General features: G+C 41.4%; 1 long non-coding RNA gene across 1 annotated transcript; it reads right to left on the bottom strand.

The window, feature by feature from the left end:
• Window positions 1-4,219: 4,219 nt before the first annotated feature.
• On the bottom strand, window positions 4,220-19,074 carry LOC140526877 (uncharacterized). Its single transcript, XR_011974573.1, has 3 exons — window positions 18,965-19,074; window positions 10,131-10,345; window positions 4,220-4,347 (listed from the first exon to the last, which is right to left on the bottom strand). It is a non-coding gene; the product is annotated as an uncharacterized lncRNA (long non-coding RNA).
• Window positions 19,075-19,494: the final 420 nt, after the last annotated feature.

Raw genomic sequence — 19,494 nt, 5'->3', positions numbered from 1 at the left:
AGGATTCAATAGAACAAGTGATTATATTATATTGCATTCTGGGACTGTGTTTCATTAATACACAATTGGAGGGGGGAGGAAAGGACTGCTCACAGTAAGACTGCTTGACTAAGGATTTGAGTCTAGGTCTTCTGACCCCAAGCCTAGTGTACTTTACTATAAAAAGCATGTGATGTACTAAGTATGATAGTATATCACTGTGTGGTCTCATCTTCAAAGAAGGAAAGGGTTTTTTTTTTGTTCTTTTGAGAGGTTTTATTAAGTATTAGGCTCTCAGAGTTGACCATCTAAGAGAAGAGATAAAACATTTAGGCAAAAATCTATCCTATCAGACATGATGTGATAAGTCATACTGGAATGGTACCAAGCAGAAATGTGTTAAAGCCAGCTCAAACCAGCTTCACATGAGCTGATTGTGAAATTTCCAATGTAATGCTACAAACCAGTGATAATTTCATTTTGAAGATTGTCTAGACTTAAGAAAGTGATTGATAAATTGTTAATAATACAGATTAAACTTAGTGTGCTATGCATATATTCTTTTTGGAGAGCCACTTGTTAAATATTTGTGAATGGACCCCTAGAACCAACAATAAATTTTGCAGGATTTTGGATGAAGAAAAAAAAGATACAATTTGGATTTGGATAGGGAGGGGAGAGATTGGTTTTCTTAAATGTCTGCATATTGTGCTGAAAGGCTTTCTAAATGCAGAGCCACCTTGGAAGGTCTAGGTGTCATGTTTTGGAAGAAAGGCAAAGCACAGTTAAGGATTTTTTTCAGATTGTCAAGTTCTGGTACTTCCTCCAATTGGGTCCATGCTCCACTTCTTGAACAACAAGAATCTAACAGATTAATTGAATCTTGAATTGGGTATCAGACTTTTTTTTTAATGTAATCTACACAGACCCAGGGATTTTTTTCCCTTAAAAAAAATCACATTAATTATGTGATTTTTAAAATGTGATAAGGACATTGGCACTTTAAAAAATTGGGGGAGTGGGTGAGAAGAGTCAGAAGGAGAACTGCATGATATGGTGATGTGGGTAGCCATATCATGTCCCTACTTAGTGAACTCCAGTGATTTTCCATCACTTCCAGAATCAAATATAAAATCCTCTGTTTATTGTTCAAAGCCCATCATAACCTGGCTCCTCCTACTTTTCCAGTCTTCTTCCACCTACTCCTTACTTCCACACACTCTGTGATGCAGTTACACTGTCCACCTTGATATTCCTGTAACACCAGACTTCATCTCCCACCTCTGAGCATTTGCCTTGTCCCTCATGCCTGGAAGCTAATTCTCCTCACTTCTATCTCCTGGATTCCCTGATTTCCAAGTCTCAATTGAAATTTTACCTTCTGCAAGAAGCTTTTTTTCAGTCTCACTTAATGCTAATATCTCCCCTCAGAGCTTATCTCTAATTGATCAGGCCTACATCTTTTCTTGTTTGTATAAAGTTGTGTACATGTTGATCACCCCATTCAAATGTAAGTTCCTTGAGAACAGAGGCTGTTTTTTGCCTTCTTTTGTCTTCTCAGTGGCTAACATAGTACCTGGCACATAGTAGGTGCTTAATAAATATTAGTTAATTAGATTGATTGACTATAAACAGCTCCAGATCTGGAGTCTAGTCCTTGCCTTTCTACTAACTCTCTGTGTGACCTTGAGGTAATATTTGTAAAGGGCTTAGCACAGTGCCTAACACATAGTAGGGGCTTAATAAATGCATATTCCCTTCTCTTTCTGCCTTCCTTGCACAAGTGGCTTTCTGTGATATCTGAGAGAAGGCTGTAGGGAGGAATGGGCTTAGATTTAGGGCAGAATGAAAACAGATCACACAAGGCCTTGAAAGCCAGGCGAGGAATGAATACTTGCTCTGAATAGAGAGCCATTAATGATTTCTGACCAGGAAAATGACAGGTTGAAAGTCAAGATTAGTCCTCCAGGGAGTGTGAGATAGATTCAATTTAATTTAATAAACATTTGAGAAGCAGATAGAGATTTGGCCCTGGAGACAGGAAGACTTGGGTTCACATCTCACCTCCAAGTCACTTAATGTCTCAATACACAAGAACTGAATATTGAAGAAAGGTAGTTCTGCATTGTTAAAGGGGGTTTCCTCGCTGGAACTTCCCTAGACCAATAAAATCATACACCCATAAAAAAATGTTCTCAAGAAATTGTATCATGTCATAGACAAAGATGAAAATGAAACATTCCTTGCCCTCAATCAGCTTATGTTGTATTTCAGAGATACAACCTATATGTGGTGAAATCTATAAAATGTAATTTTAGGAAAGAAAGAACTTTGACAACCAGGGGCATCTGGGAAAGCTTCATGAGAGAGGTGGCATCTAAACCAATTCTTGAAGGACAATAAAGATTCTGAGGGGAATAAGTGAGGAAAGAGCCCTGTACATGCAAATGTGTGGAGGGGAGAGATGGAATATTGGGTGCATAAAAGGAAGGAAGGTAGTATAAGGTAGAATATTTGAATCTGAAGGAATTTTTGTTTTGAAGGAGTAGAATGTCATAGTGAGTAGTTTGGTGCAGTGAATATGGCACAATGGATAGAGTTCTTTGAATCATAATGTGACAGGCATAGTATTTAACTTTTTTTAAAATTGTTGTCATTCAGTATTCTGACTCTTCATGACCCCATCTGGGTTTGTCTTTCTTTTGGCAAAGATACTTGGGTGGTTTGCCATTTCCCTCTCCAGCTCATTTTAGAGGTGAGAAACTGAGGCAAACAGGGTTAGGTGACTTGCCCAGGGTCACACAGCTAGTAAGTATCTGAGACCAGATTTGAACTCAGGAAGATGAGTCTTCCTGACTCCCAACCCCATACATATCTGCCCATTTTTTTCCCCATCTGTAAAAAAAGGATAATAGTACTTGCAATACCTCCCTCATAAGATGGTTGTGAGGAAAATACTATGTGAACTTTATAGTCCTAGACAAATGTGAATTTTAAAGAGAAAGAAAGAGGTTGGAGAGAGAATGTGGAAGTTGTTGAAGATCAAACTATTGCCTGAATTCAGGAGAGTGATGTGGTGACAACTGTACCTTAGTAAGATAATTTTGACAGTTGTGTGGAGGATGGATTAGAAAGGGAAGAGAACGGGATGAGGAAGACCAATTAGGAAGCTGGTACAGAAGTCCAGGGTCTGAACTAGAATTAGGACAGTGTTTGAGAGGAAGAGAGCAAAGGAAGGAGAGCAGTTATGGGAGTAAAGGGAACAAAACTCAGCAGCTGCTGGTATATGAGGAGTAAAAAAGTCAGACGTCTCTGAGGTTATAAGCTTTGGTAGATCGGGGGATGAGAGAGCCCTTGATAACAACAGGGAAGTTTGGAGAAGAGATTGGAAGCCAGAGGTAAAAGCAGTGAGGAAGTAGAACACTCTTTTAGGAGACTGACAGAAAAAGGGAGGGAAAAAAATGACTTGAGGGGATGACAAGGTCAAGTGAAGGACTGGGATTGAGACAATCGGGGTTAAGTGACTTCTCCACAGTCACACAGCTAGTAAGTGACTGAGGCTGGAATTGAATTCAAACCCTCCTATCTCCAGGGCCAGTGTTCTATTCACTACAACACCCAGCTGCCCCTGCAAAGGATTTTTTTTTTCTTAAGGAAGGGAAAAACTTGGGCATGTTTATAAATAAGATGGCAGGAGTCAGTAGAAAAGGAAAGACTGAAAATGATCAAACAAGAAAGAACATTCATGGGACAGGTGGAGGGTTTTTCATTGGCAAGGAGAAGAGCCAGGGTTAAGCGCTGGGGATGCAAATACAATGAATGGAACCATTCTGTTCATAGGAGCCTGACATGAACCCAATTGTCCTTGGGAAAGACAAAAAAACATCCCTTTGCCTAGATTTTATCATCTATAACACGTGGGGATTGGACTAGATGACCCCATTATTTTTTCAAACTCTAATCCTAGTTATGCCAACAACTCACTGTGACCCTGAAAAAGTCTCTTAATCTCTCTATGTCTCGGGTTCATCTGCACAATGGGTATATGATACTAGAAATCATATATGTAAAGACTTTGCAAACCTTAAAGCACTATCTCAATGTTAGCTGTTATCATCATCATCATCATCATCTCTGTCTTAACTACCTCAAATGCTTATTTTGAGGATTAAATAAGATCTTATGCCTAAAGCACTTTTAAAAGTATAAAGGACTATATAGATGTACCTTTGGAAAGAGCCACACAGCTACACAGCTGAGACGGCAAGTCTTCCCATGGTTGACAAGCAAGTCCCACATGTTGTAATAGAAGATTTAGAGTCAGAGGAGGCGGGGTCCAATTCCAGCTCTGCTGAGGCCTCTTTTCTTCTATTTTAAAATAAAAGATTTGGATGAGATGACTTCTTTGGCAGAGGTATGCTGGTAAGTGTTTAATAACCAGCTCTCTGGACAAAAAAAACCAAACAAAACACAACAAACTTATACACAGAACACACTGCTAAGATCAACCTACATTATAAACCATTTCTCCCTCACTTTAAAGCCTAGACAATCAACAAAACAATAAATCAAACCTTGATTTGTAGCATTTGCCAGTTTCTGAGGTGTAAGTGTTGACAACGAAAATTTAACAATGGGCTCTTTCTGGCTAGTTGGAGCTGGCTCCAGCACACCCCTGCTCCCAGGCCTTTTTCCAGTTCAAAATTCTATGATATTTTAGAATTCTTTCTCCAGACCCACCCCAGGAGTGGAACCAGACCCTTGCAAATCCAAGAAAATGGTTATTGTTTACAATTAGCCATGAAGGAATCCCTCCTCCTTCCACAGCACAGGGATATCCATCCTGCTAAAGGGAAGTCTTTAGGCCTTTCTTTCTTATACACTGTACAACACAGGTGAGCTGGAGATTCCAGGCCATGGAACTGGTAAGCAGGGAGGCAGCCCTGGCCTCCCACGAATGCATGTTTTCCTCCTAGGCTAGAATCTGGCTTTGCCCATAAATTGAGCTGTAGTATTGCATTGACACATGGTGTGTTATTGTAATTAAAGGTCTGTCAATGTTTCCATTGGAGACATGCTTTGCTAAGGGTGCCTAACTCTTTTTTGTGAGCCGGAGAGGCCCTGGTGGCATCCTCATTGTGCATTCTCAGCAGGTTCTGAGGTCGTTATGTGAGTGTTAATGTTCCGTTACAATATACAGTAATGAATTGGGACTTTCAGAGTAATAGCAGTTCATGGTATTGGCCAAAACGAGTGTATTCATCTTAATTTTAACATCTACTGCCTTTGAGAAGCTTTTATAATTAAATGTTTGGTTGCACTAGCAAATAAGAGGAAACTAGTCTCCTTCAGCTCTCAAAAGTCATACCCTTGCTCCAGGTTTGCTTTCCTGTTCTTACAAACAAAAGAGATTGCTAATGGCCTTGCTGGGAACTTTCTGCTTCGCTGGATCTGTAAGCTGCTAAGGTGATTTCACCAAATTATAAGAGAGCTATCAGTTCATCAACAAGTGTTTGCTAAGTGCCTACTATGTGCCAAGCATTGTCCTAGGCAATGAAGATACAAAAACAAAAGTGAAATAATCCCACCCAAAGTGTATTCTGTAGGAATAGAACAATTTACCTATATGGGCAAGAGTATGCTGGTAAATGTTTAACAACTGGATCTCTGAAAAAAAATCCCTTTAAGTCTAGACGATCAACAAAATAGTAAGTTAAGTTCTGATTTGTAATATTTGCTGATTTCTGAGGTGTATGCGCTCACACTGAAAATTTAACACTTGGCTTCCCAGTAGGAGTTGGCTGTAGCACACCCCATTATATACACACACACACAAAACATATATATGCACATATATGTGTATATATGTACACACATGTGTGTATGTATACATACACACAAAACAAATACAGAATTATATGAGCTGAGCTGATTTTGGTGGGGTGGCATTAGCAACTGGGGAGAGGGGAGAATCTGGAATGGTCTCTGGTAGAAAGGAGGGCTTAAAATGAGTCCTGAAAGAAAGTAGGAATATTAAGAAGCAGAGGTGAGAAGGGAATGCATTCCAGACAGGCAAAGGTCTGAAGGTGGAAAATAGGATGCATATATAAATTTATATGCTTATATATAATATATTTATAGTATGTAAGATATTTACATGACCATATATAATATTCTCATATACTTATGAGGAGTAGGGCAGCTAGATGATTCAGTGGATAGAGCACTGGGAGTCAGGAAGACCTGAGTTCAAATCCAGCCTCAGACACTTAGTAGCTGTGTGACACTGGACAAATCACTTCACCTTGATTGCCTCAGTTTCCTAATCCGTAAAATGAGCTGGAGAAGGAAATGGCAAACCACTGTGCTATCATCGCCAAGAAAACTCCATGAACAGTATGGTCCAAGGTGTCTCAAAGAATCTGACACAACTGAACAACAGCAACCATGTGAAGGGCAATTTGGAGAGCAGAGCATGAAGGACTATAATGTTGATTAAAACTAAACATGTGAACCACTCTCATGATCCCTGTCCCCAGAGGCATGTCAATCACCACTGAACCTGGACCCGCACCACAGATGTCATGGGCAACAAGGGATCCTGGAGGCAGGACTGAAGGTCAGGATCCAAAACACCAGGTGAAGCTTAGGGAATAGACCAAGTCTTAATCAGTGTCATCAACTGGACCCAAGAGACACTTGGGAAACCAGGGATCAAGACAGGACAATGGTTCAAACACCAGAGCGGGAGTGAAAATAGAGGTGAAGGCACAGCTGTGAATCAGAGGTGATGAAAGCAGTCAGAATAACATCCACAAGATGCCAGAAACAGTATGATTTTGAAGTTGAGGCGGCTTCTGCCTCAGGTAGGAAGACCCCTCCAGTGTCTACTGCAGTCCAAACTCTTATTATCCCAGGTTTCCCTCAAAGTTCATCTCAAGTGCCACCTTCTTCCCTACACAGCTTTTTTGTGATGATGCCAGCTGCTAGTGCCCCCTCCAAAATTTCTTTATATTTCTTTTTTTTTCACAGTTGAATCCCCAGGACCTTGAATAATTTCTGGCAAATAGAAGGCATTTAATAAATACTTAATTGATGATAGCAGTAATCAATAACTAGGTTCCCAAGGTATGATCAACCATAGAGGGAGAAGAAAGCAAGAAACATTAGGAAAATAGTAAATAAATTAACATGCCCCTCCTGGAGGGAGATTAACTGCAATTACAGGTAGCAAGTGAAGGCCAACCCACTCTGGTCACAACCCTCTGCTGACCTTCACCAGTTCCCCTTCCAGAGCTAGCCTAGAGAAGGGAGCAGCGATTTGTCTTCAAATTCATTTTTCATCTACTACCCACTCTCATCCCTATGGCTAAGAATTTTCCATTTCCTGTTTCTCTCTGTGTCCCTATATTAATCAATCACTGGCCACTAGGAGCAAATTATCCCCTGCACCACCTCCTCAGCTTCTTCAACCTTATGCCATCCATGAACCACTCCAATACCAACCACTCCTTCCACTGTGCCCACTGTACTTTCTGTTCAATATTGAACAAGCTCTCCTTTGTCTGAGACCTGTTTCTCTTACATTCCTTCCAACTACTAGTTGTCACTGGATCCCAGATCCCCTCTGAAGACACTACATTCCCAGGCATCCTTTCTAGAACAATCTGTACCTTCTCTTAACCCTTGGGACACACTGTTCCTCTTGGAGGGGGTGGTGGAAATATTCCTTGCTACCCCTTGCCACTTCCATACTCTCTCTTTATCTACACTATGATTCAGCAGCCTCTCCTTTAAGATCATTCAATCATAATTTTCCACCCAATCCCAATCATGGTGAGTATTGTATACCAAGCCCCAGATAATTCTCACTCCTTTTTTCAAAGAATTCAGAACCTTGTTTGCCATCTTGTTCTACTCCCCAACTTCTGTTCTATCATCACTGTTGTTATGTAAGTCATTTCAGTCATATCTGACTCTTCATGACACCATTTGGGATTTTCTTGGCAAAGATATTACAGTGGTTTACCATTTCTTTCTCCAACTCATTCCTTACATAAGGAAACTGAGACCAAGAGGGTTTAGTGACTTACCCAGGGTCACACAGCTAGTGAATGTGTGAGGCCAGATTTGAATTTGGGAAAATGAGTCTTCCTGACTCCAGGCCCAGAACTCTGAGGACCTCAATATTCCTAGTGATGTCTTCCCTACTTCTCTAACCTTCCAGTTCCTCAGCCTCCTTAAAATCTCCTCACCTATTCCTTCACTCCACTTCAGTACCCATAGTTCCACTTCTCTGACATTCTTTTGCTGGCCACAACTTCCTGACATCCCATTGCTTCCTATGCCTCACCTTTCTTAAACCTCTTCTTCACTCTCACTGAGACCTCCAATTCCTTCTGGAATGTGCTAGTAAATGTTTATAAACCAACTCTTCAAAAAGCTCAATACACTTTTACATTTGATCTGCATTAACATTTTCTCCGATTCTCAAGTCTAGGCAATCAACAAAACAAATCAAGCCCTGATCTGTAGTGTTTGTAGTTTCTGAGGTGTAAATATTCACACTGAAAATTTACCAGTTGATTCTTCCAGGCTGGTATGATCTTACTCCAGCATGCTCTTGCTGCCCCCCCTCAGGCCATTACCCTTACTCTGAATTCTCTTTCCTCCTTTTCCAATCTTGGCCCCATAGTTAGCCACTGCAGCTCCACACCATTCTCTGCTCTCACATCCCTGGCCTCTTTATCCTATCAGCGTTCATCTCTTGCCAAACCTTATCCTTGGATTACTCCTACCATCTGCCTCCTCTTCTGCTACTCACAGGGCTACTATACGAAGCTTGAGAAAATCCCACAACCATACTGACTGGGTACATTACAAATTCATGTTATCCAACGTAAGCACGACCCTCTTTTTCTGGTCAATTCCCTTTCACTCCCCACAAAAGCTATTGAAAACCTTCTCCTCTGTCCTCCAGTCTTCCACACCTCCCTTTCTCCCTTGATGTTACCTTGATAAGATCTTGTCCTTGACTTTACTGAGAAAATTGAATCATCCAGTGTGAACTCTATCTTCACCAATTCTCTCATCTAAAAATCCCTTTAAATCATTCCCCATTCTCCTTCTTTACTACAGTCTCTGACAAAAAGGGGATGATTCTCCTTGCTAAGGTCAACTCCTCTACATAGGCTTGATCCCAGCCCTGCTCATCTTCTCTGGCAGATTACACCCTCAACCATCACCTCCTTGATCTAAATTTAAACTCTCTACAGATTTGTTCTTTCCCTACTGATTTCAAATATAACCAAGTCTCTTCCATCCTTAAAAAACCTTCACAAGACTATCAGTCTGCTCAAGTTATCATCCTCTATCTCTTTTTCCTTTCTCAGCCAAACTGCTGGGAAAAGCTAGCTATTTTCAATGCCTTCATTTTCTCTCCTCTCCTTAATGCTTTGCCGTTTTATTTCTGACCTCATCACTTACCTGAATCCATTCCATCGAAAGTTACTAGTGATACAACTGCCAAACCTGGTGGATTTTTCTTTGTCTTCATCCTTCTCAACCTATTTGCTCCATCTGACACTATTAATTACCTTCTCCTCCTGGACTGTTTTCTGTAGGGGATTTTGTGACACTCCTCTCTCCTGAGTGTCCTCCTAATTATCTGACCATTACTTCTCCTTTTTGGGCTTATTATCCCTAACATAACCTCTAAGGGTAGGTGCTTTCCAAGGTTCTGTCCTAAGCCTTTTTCTTTTCTCTCTCTACACTCTAAGTAATCTCATCAGTTTGCATGGGTTTAGCTATCATCTCTATGCAGATGACTCCCAGATTTCAGCCTCAGTTTCTCCCCTGAATTTTAGTGCCACATCAGTTGTTAGACATTTTGAACTAGATGTCTTGGAAACTTAACACATTCAAAATTGAGTTCACCATATTTCTCCAGAAACAGTCGTCTCTTCCAGACTTCCCTATTTCTGTCAAAGGAACTACCATCCTAAGTTTGTCATTTTGGCATCATCTCTGACTCCTCTCCCTCTCCCACCCATGACTATATCTTGCTGTTTCTACCTCCACAACATATCTTGTATCTGACCCCCTTATGTCTCCTCATGTAGTCACCAACTTTGTTCAAGTTTTCGTTGTACCTCTAGTCTTTTGATTATTGCAGCGGGTCCTGGATACTCCTTTCTCTCTGGGTTTTTGTGACACTCCTCTCTCCTGGTCTTCCTCCTGCTTTTTCACTCACTCCTTCTCCATTCTTTGAAGGTTCCTCATCTATATCACTGTCCCAAACTGTGGGGTCCCATAGATGTCTTCTGTCTTAATACCTCTTACGGGAAGTATACTTGGTCAGAAACAGCTACAAGAAGACAGATTGAGAGAGGCAAAAAAAAATCAGCTCAGAGTCCTATGTGTCCCAGAGCTAGCATCTTGTCTGTTTAGGCCATGACTCCAGCTTTCTCAGTTGGTGATAATGGTCACTCTAGATTCCTCACAGGGTTATTTTGAGGATCAAATGAGATAATATATGCAAAGCCCTTTGCAACTCTCAAAACACTCTGTGAATTTTAGCTATGGAAAGCAAAAGAGAGTTAGAACCAACCTTGAAAAACTACTTTATTTTTCTTTTCATTTCAACTGTTCAAGTGACCTGGGCCTATAGTTGGTCCTTAGAGACATTTTCTCATGGCTGCAGGGAGGGAGACTAAGTGAGGTGCTCCTTGGGAAATAGTAACAGCTAGAGGGGGCCCCAGGCTCCTCATACCTTCTCACACAGTGTATGTTTTAGTCCCATTCTGATATACCCATAACCCTCCCAGGGAACATTCTATCAGGATATTTTCTAGGCAGGCAATTACCCGGGTTCATATGGTTAATTGAAATATTTCTGCTCCTAGAGTTTTAATTCATCCAGTGTAGTTCAGAAGCTACAGATAATAAGACCTAATTTATAATTAGGGCTTATCAGTAATCAGTTAATTTATAGAACCCTGATTCCCAAGGAGGGCTTGCCAAATGGGGACTCAGCACCAACCTTCCAGGGAGCAGCAGCCCACAAATAACCAAGTCACCAGGGTGGATGGAAAACTAATTTTGGGCTGTCTTTCCACTTCAGCCACTTATTAATTAGATTATTGGATCTCCTAGTCCCCCAGAAAAATGGAGAAGTCACTGCCTCTGCTGGCTAGTGGGCAGAACACTGGCATCAGAATGAAGACATTTGGGTCCTGGCCCGGGTTCTGCCACTGCCAGAGTCTTGGACCATGTGACTTTGGCCAAGTTGCATGACATCTCTGGGCATCAGATGAAAGGCTCTCTGCCTCTCATCATCACTTCTCCTATCCCCAACATCCCTTCCATTTTTAACATTCTATGACTCCAGGCAAGACCTGAGTTCCAATCTCTGCCTCTATTACTCATTAATTGTGTGTCCTGAGGCATTGTGTGTCCTGAGGTCCTTGACCTCTCTTTATTCAGCTTTTCCATCTGTCAAATTGGTATAATGATAACTGCTCTCCTTCACAGGAATGCTGTGAGGATCAACCAAGACAAGGGAGAAAAGCACACAAGGCATTATTATCAATACTATTATGATTATAATTAAAGCATCAAGGGAGAGTCTCTTCTCCTAACGCCTACAATCCTGAGTATTAGTCAGCGGCTGAAAATAAGTACAATATTCCATCCATAAAAAGTCCTGTTTGCCCAGGTGTTCTGCCAGAGTGGGCGGGCCTCTTGCAGAGGACAATGGGATCTTGTGTGTGTGTGTGTGTGTATGTGTGTGTGTGTGTATGTGTGTGTGTGTGTGTCCGTTGGGCTTCTGTGTGGTGAAAATTGACTGTGAGCTCCTTTTCTAAAGGAGGGAGGGAAAGGAGAGAGACTGAAACAGGAAACAATAATGCCTTGATATCAGCTTGACCTGGATACATGTCTCCCAGGCTTGATGAGAGTCATCCCACCTGACTTCTGGCCACAACCATCCCAAAACTAGTCATGAATCCCCCTGCACAATGTGACTCTGTGCCCTGTGGTAACCAAGTTACTAGCTCAAGGACACAGCTGGACTCAAGAAGAAAGCTAGCAGGGATGAAGGAGATAATCCCCCCAAATGATCCTATGTCAGGCAGACATACCTACATGGAGCATAGTATTCATTTCCCAGATTCCAAGTCAAAGGGAAGGTAAAGACTCTCTCTTTCTCTTTCCACATCATCCCTCTTTGTGCCTCTCTTTTGTGCCTTCTTTTATATTTTCAGACTACCGTAGTTGCTCAGTTGAACCTGATTTCACCCAGAAAAACGTTGTTGGGGGAGACCACAACAGTAAGACTTAGGACAAGGGATTTTTGAAATGTAAGAGATTGTCTCCAAGGAGTAGAAAGGATTTTGAAGGCCATTTAGTCCAATTCTCTCATTTTGCAGAGAAAACTGAGGCCCAGGGAATCACACAAGTAGAAAGCATCAATGATGATTTGGACTCTGATGATGTCCTCTGACATCACAGTCGGTGCTCTTTCCATTGGACCATGTCGGCTACATATGGCGCAAGAAACACTCTGGATCCTTTGATCAGTGACTCAATTCACACCTAGATGGGTGAAGAAAGAACATTTTTCACAAAATTATGTTCTCAGTGGCCGAAGGGACTCTTGAGACCATCTCATCCAACTCTTGACCTGATGCAAGAAATGTCCTCTGCCATACCACTGACCAGGGATGCAGAGGATGACCTTGGTGTCTTCAATGTCTGACCAAGCTCTAAGTGTTTCACAGTACCTGCTTCGGTTGCTTTCATGGATACTGAAACAAATTGTTCTTATCTGCTCATTCTGTCAGAGAAGTCTTCACTTGCTTGGAGTAGACACCCCAATAATTCACCAATGAGTTGGAGGCCTGTCAGATACCTACAACTTGGTTTAACCCACTGGCGTCCACTTGTCACCCAACTCTCACCTATGGCTCCAAGAAGCTATGGCAAATACAGTAGCTACATGCCAGTCACACATAGTAGGTGCTATATAATTGTTATCTATTATTACTGACAATGTTATGGAGAAAATCAACTTGGCCTGAGATCCTGTTGGAAACCTATCATCACACAACGTTGAGGAAGAGAAGAGAACATTGTGGGGAAGAATTTTCCAAAGGTATCCTTTAGGACTCTCCTGAAGAATCAGTCCATTAGTTAATCAAGATGTATTTATGGAACATCTGCAATGTGCTGTTGCACACTGTAGAACAGTCCAGAGGCATCCTGCCAGGGCTATGCTGGTAAGTACTTAACAACCAACTCTCCAAATAAAACAGGTCCACTTTTAAGTTTAATCTGCATTATTAACATTTTCCCACCCTTTCTTTAAGTCTAGACAATCAGCAACAATAAATAAAGCCCTGATTTCTAATGTTTGTGGATTCCCAAGGTGTAAGTGCTCACACTGAAATTTTAACAGTCTGTTCTGCCAGTTTGAGATGTTTCCAGCACACTCCTATTTCCTGCCCTTGAGAAGCTTATGGTCTAGCTGAGGAGATAAGACTCTCACATAAAACAGAGAACAATTAAGTGCAAAACTTACTTAAAACTTAGAACTTAGTATTTCAAAACACTAAATATTTTGAAAATACTCATTTCAAAATACTAAATATTTTGAAAATATTCAGTAATTCAAAATACTAAATATTTTGAAAATACTCAGTATTTCATGCTTTAGTAGCTGATCTCCCTGAGAGGGGTAGCCAGGTGGCACAATGGATAGAGTGCTGGGCCTAGAGTCAAGAAGATTTATCTTTGTGAGTCCAAATAAGGCTTCAGACACTTACTAGCTGTGTGGTCCTGGAGTAGTCACCTCAGTTTCCTTATCTGTTAAATAAGCTGGACAAAGAAATGGCAAACCACTCTAGGATCTTTGTCAAGAAAACCCCAAAAGGTGTCATGAAGAGTTGTACAGACTGAAAACAACTAAACTAAACAATAACAAACTCCCAATTAGTTTTAGTAGCTGATCTTCCTAAGATGCTATGGCCAGTCATCTTCATCATCATCACCATCACCTGGTGGTCAGCGCCCAGACAATGAGACTTTCTAACTTTTAGGTACACTGATCCTCAGACAATACCCATGTAGTCAGTCACAGGGTCCACATCTATATCTTTCCAGTTTTGTAGCACCTGCTGGAGTGTGTGTTCTGTTGGGGGAGCCTTGGACATTTCAGGGTCACCTCTCTGCTATGATGAACGACAGAAAGAAGAGTACTGTCAAGAGCCCATCAAGGCCTACTGTCAATCACACTCAAGTACTAAGTAACCCTTTCAAATATTCCACTACTCAACCCCCTGGTACATCAATTCCAGTCAGTCAACAGAAACTTTGAAGGTAGAACCTGACTTGGCCTTCAAGGGCTCTGAGCCAATCCATAAAGACAACTTTGCTGTGCTCTGGCCATGGTCCATTGCCCCCAGAACATCATTGGGAATTATTAAGATTACTGGGATGGTTGCCCCTCTGCCAGACATTGCGGATATTAATGAATCGTCCTCTGTCAAATATTCATAATACCTAAGAATGCATAAATCTTTCTAGCAATTTAAGTAACACCCAGAGAAGAATGATGCATCTCTATTAATCTCAGCTGGTCTCACATCCACTTTTATGCAAAGGTTTTCTTCTGGCCCATTTCCATGCAGAAGGTTTTTTATGAGTTGACAAAGACGGGCTAAATAACTCAGTTACTGTGTTTGGCTACAGATGAAGCAGCTATTTTAAGACTCTGGAGTTCAAGGTTATCTGTTCCAGTACTTTTGTTTAAATTGATTTGTAGAGATGCTTTCTTGACCTTGCTGGATAAAATAGCACTAAGAAAAAAAAAGTGTTAGATTCTCATTAGAGGGTCCAGTGTGAGCATCAGGCAAGCTGTTGGCTTGTGTGATTCAGCCTAGTTGCCTGACTTCTGGTCGACTGACCTTGAGCTTGCCTGTGTTTACATTAACAATGTGACACAACATTCATGTCTCCCTGTACTCTGTAGAAACAGCTTCTGTTTGTTTAGTGCCCTCCATTTCTTAAGCAAAGTTACTCCTGAAAACCCAAGCTCACAATTATCCTGGCTGAGGTGGCTAGGAATCCAATGCCAGGAAGCTTCTGGAAGGGGGAGGTGAAGAGGGAGAACTCCAAAACTTGGTGTCAGTGAACCAAGAATGAGAGTGGAGGTTTGGGGTGGGAGTAGGGGGTAAGGGGGAGAGCAGGGTTAGAATGGAAGGAAGATGAGTCTATTTCAGGATCTTTGTAAAGTGGCTTGACTCTCAGTGGGTTCTTAACCTGGAGTCTGAACTTGTTTTAAAAAATATTTTATAATTATTTCCATATAATTGGTTTGCTTTGTAATTCCATTTATTTTATGCGTTTAAGAAAAGTCATTCTAAGAAGGGGACTATAGGCTTTACCAGACTGCCAAAAAAATGGATCAAGGACTCTCTGGTATGGTGGTTTTACCTAGGTAGGTTTGACCAACTCTACTCTAGCCTTATGCAAAAGCTTAGTGTCTGGCTGGACTATCTTAACAACCTAAAGAAGGATCAAGAGAGGATTTTAAGTCAAAATGGACCTTAGGAATCACCTTTTCCCCTCTTCACATCTTTACAAATGAGGAAACAGAGTCTCTGTGATTTGTCTGAGATTACACAGGCAGTAAGTGGACAAGCTGGGACTCATGCCAGGCCCCTTGACTCCAAAGCCAGGGCCTTTCTTCTCACCTACAGCTGTCTGTTAGCAAGTAGGTCTACCAGCCAGCTCACTGAGTTCATCTACACTTCCAGAAATTATCATCACCTCTTCCTTGAATCATTCTTTAGCCCTCTTGCCCTTCATGATCTCTTCTTCTCCTGAACCCCTTTGGAACTCACTGTCTGTCCCACTCATTTGGCATCTGTAATATATTGCATCATTAATTATGTTTTAAATGCTTTTTAAACTTCTGAACTTAACAAACACCAAAATAAAAGATGAAAATTTGCCATATACAAAGTAGAACAGGAAAAGAGGACTCTGTGAAATTATACATTTTTATTATATGCAACTTGCTTCTTTAAGAGTACAGAATAAATTCTACATGTTACTTTAAAAGTCACCTTGTTTGTTTCCTTTTGAACTGTTTCTGTATTTAAAAAGTCCCACAAATTTCAATAGACTTCTTCTTTTCTTTTTTTGCAACATTATACCTAGCTTCCCTCTCTCCCACCCACATTATTTATTCTTTTGTGCCTATTTGTCTTTTCTCTGCTAGAGATAATAACTAGATTGTAAGCTCCTTCCTTGTAAAGCCTAGAGAAAGAATTCTGTTTATCCTAGCATATACCTCAGGATGGGGCAGCTAAGGTGGCACTGTGGAAACAGTGCTGGGCAGGAAGACCTGAGTTCTTTACCAGCTATATGATCCTGGGTAAGTCACTTAACCCTGTTGGCCTCAGTTTCCTCATCTGTAAAATGAACTGGAGAAAGAAATGGCAAACCACTCCAGTATCTTTGCCAAGAAAACCCCAAACTGAACAACAACAAGGTAAGTATATTTCATTGTCATTCCTTAGTACCTTGTTCTGTGTTGGGGGGGTGAATATTTGTTGAGTTTCAAAGTGAAGAAAACACCTTCACTTCCCTGTCCCATGCTGGAAAAGTACTATCTCTGAGGCTTTTTTGCTTGAAGAGTTCAGCCTTCTGGCCTCTGTCTCTCCTCTGCACACTGGTCATCAATGTTCTTGGAACTGTATCATGTCTCAATAATGTTTGCACACCTTTTTCCATATATCAGCTCATTAGATCCTCATAACTCTGACAAATAAGTGTTAGTATTGTCATCTCCATTTGACAAATAAAGGACCTCAGGCATGTTAAATGACTTGCACAGGATCACAGATTATTATCTGTGATTATTAGTATCAGAGGTGGACTTTGAATTCCATGTCTTTCTGATCTGAGGTCGGTGATTTCTCCACCATGCAATGCCGCCTCTCACTTCTGTAAGGTGACTAAGCTCGTTTCTCATTGAGAGCACATCACTCAGGGTCCCCAGGTGTTGAGACTGTGGTAAACTAATGAAGTCTCTGACTAGATATTTAATTTTCAACCACCTATATATGAAACAGTGTAGAACAGAAAGAAGCACAGAATTGGGGATCTGGGCCATCATCCCAGAAGCCCTCAATAGCTGTGTCCCTTTGAACCTCAGTTTTCTTCGTGTCAGTCCAGACAATGGATTTGTGCAGGATCCATCATCTCCCGGTTCCTTTCTGGCCCTAACATTTTGTGATTCCATGGTTCACACCTCCTCTCTCTGTCCTCTCTCTCTCTCCTCTCCTGAAACACCATTGGTGGGGTTGGGATGGCACTTGGTGAGGACTGTCAAATATCTAAGAATAAAGATATTAAGGGGTACCTTAGACCAGACGTTGTGGATGTGATTTGAAAGAGAAAGTCTAGGAAGTATAGTAATTAGGAACACCGGTGGGGGAGAATTGTATAGACTACTATTCTACAAGCAAGATCCCCAAGGGCCCACAGCGTACAGGAAAGCTAGTTGACTCCTTGTCTGTGGCATTTGGATATTATGGAAAGCACACCTGTGTGGGAGTCAGGACACATGGGGGGAGTCTTTGCTCTGAGGTAAGCCCTTAGAACTTTCATCCATCTTGACTTTTCACCTCAATTTCTTCATCTACTAAATGAGGATACTAATTCATACCATTCTTGCCTACAAAGGGGATTGGGATAATAAGTTAAATAATAAATAGGAAAATCCTTGGAAAGGTTAAGGCTATGTTCAGTTCCTAAGGAATACTATAAGGCATAGCCCAAGGAAAAGAAGGGAGGCTGGAACTCATGTATTACCTTCAAGTGATCACTAGGTGGCAGTGTGTCAAAGCAGCCTGTGGGATTGTAGGATGAGGGTGTCAATTTCAGGCCTATGATACATGAGGGTCTTGGGGTCTTGGGAGATCTTTGGGGTTCTTGAATTGAAAGCATCATCCCATAGAAGAAAAAATGATTTCCTCTGAGACTGCCAGATAGTGTTGCTGAGGGCTCAGACCCTTCCTCCTTTTTCCTCACTTCAGGGAACATATTAATGGTAGAGGGGAGACTCCCTCACTGCCTGAGAGAACATAGATCCCATTGGCTGTTGGGGAAATATCATCCCACCCAGCATCCAGTATCAGCCCTAATAGCAATACCAAGGCAGGGTCTCGAAATGTTATCAATGGAAGGGACTTTTAAGCTCATCTATTCTAATAGCCTTGTTTTGCAAATGGAGAAACTAAGTTTCAGAGAGAAAAAGATGACCAGCTTAAAGTCCTACAATGAGTTTTCTTAGTATAACCTGCATTTTGGCCTCCCTCATATACTGTGCATTATGCATACCTACAGTTCTAAGTACAGTTCCCATTGAATATCTCATTTGAACCCCTCGGTAATGCATAGGGCAAGGCTTATTATTCCCATTTGAGAGATGAAGACACTAAGGCCCCAAGAGGGCATAAGGTCATACATTTAAAGCTGAAGGGACCTAAAAGATCATCTACCAAGGGTAGGGAACCTGTGGCTTCGAGGCCACATGTGGCCCTCAGGTCATGGTTTCCCCACCCCTGAATTCTAGTCTAACTTCCCCTCCCTTTTATAGAAGAGGAAACTGACAAAGAGGTTAAGTAACTTACTTATTGTCACACAGGTAGTAAGAGAATAAAATAGGTATGTTTTGAGCCCATGACTTCCAATGCCCACATACTTCTTACTGTACCACATGACCTTTCTTGGCTAAAGCCTCACAATTAATTAGTGGCAGAGCTGGGACTCACACCCCAGGTTTCCTGTCCCCTATCCCAATGTTTTTTCCACTTCATAACCCCTTTTGCTGCCCTCTTTTCCCCAAACTCCAGGAGAACCAAAGATCTGTGACATCTTCCTTCTGGAGCAAGGTGATAGCTCAGTGACAACTCACTTTTTGGTCCAGAGACTGATCTCCTGACAACAGCAATGACCTGCCTCCAAGCGTTTCCATTTTTCTCTCAATTTTCCTTTTTTTCCCCCTTCCTCTCAAGTTTTGATTGAATTTATACTTAATGAATCCAACTTTGTCATTTAAGGGATGTTCAAGCAATAAGACAGGACAAGGCGTGAGTGATGACGCAATAATTCATGCCTGGAGCATTGTCAGGCATGAGGCCGAAGGCCTGATGCCATCTCTGCAACTAGGTGTGAATTATTACCCCATAATTCAAATCCTGTAGAAACAACAGGGGACTAGCGATAGATGGGGCAAGATAGCAAGTCTCTTCATTTTATGTACACTGAAAGACCAAAAGGACTTACTCATCTGTTTTAGGGGGATGGGAGGAAGAATTTTATTCCTGGCTTCTTAGGGAAAAAAAAATGGGTGAGAATGGTTCCAGGCACCGACTAACTCTTGGCAGTAGGTGTCCTTTCCCTGGGTAGGCAATTAACCTTAGCAAGGCAAACATAAAGGGAATT

The sequence above is a fragment of the Notamacropus eugenii genome, chromosome 1 (genome assembly GCF_028372415.1).
Source record: "Notamacropus eugenii isolate mMacEug1 chromosome 1, mMacEug1.pri_v2, whole genome shotgun sequence".
In the NCBI taxonomy this organism is placed as follows: domain Eukaryota; kingdom Metazoa; phylum Chordata; class Mammalia; order Diprotodontia; family Macropodidae; genus Notamacropus; species Notamacropus eugenii.
Note: the sequence above shows the minus strand (reverse complement) of the source record. Positions and strands in the feature narration are given on the sequence as shown.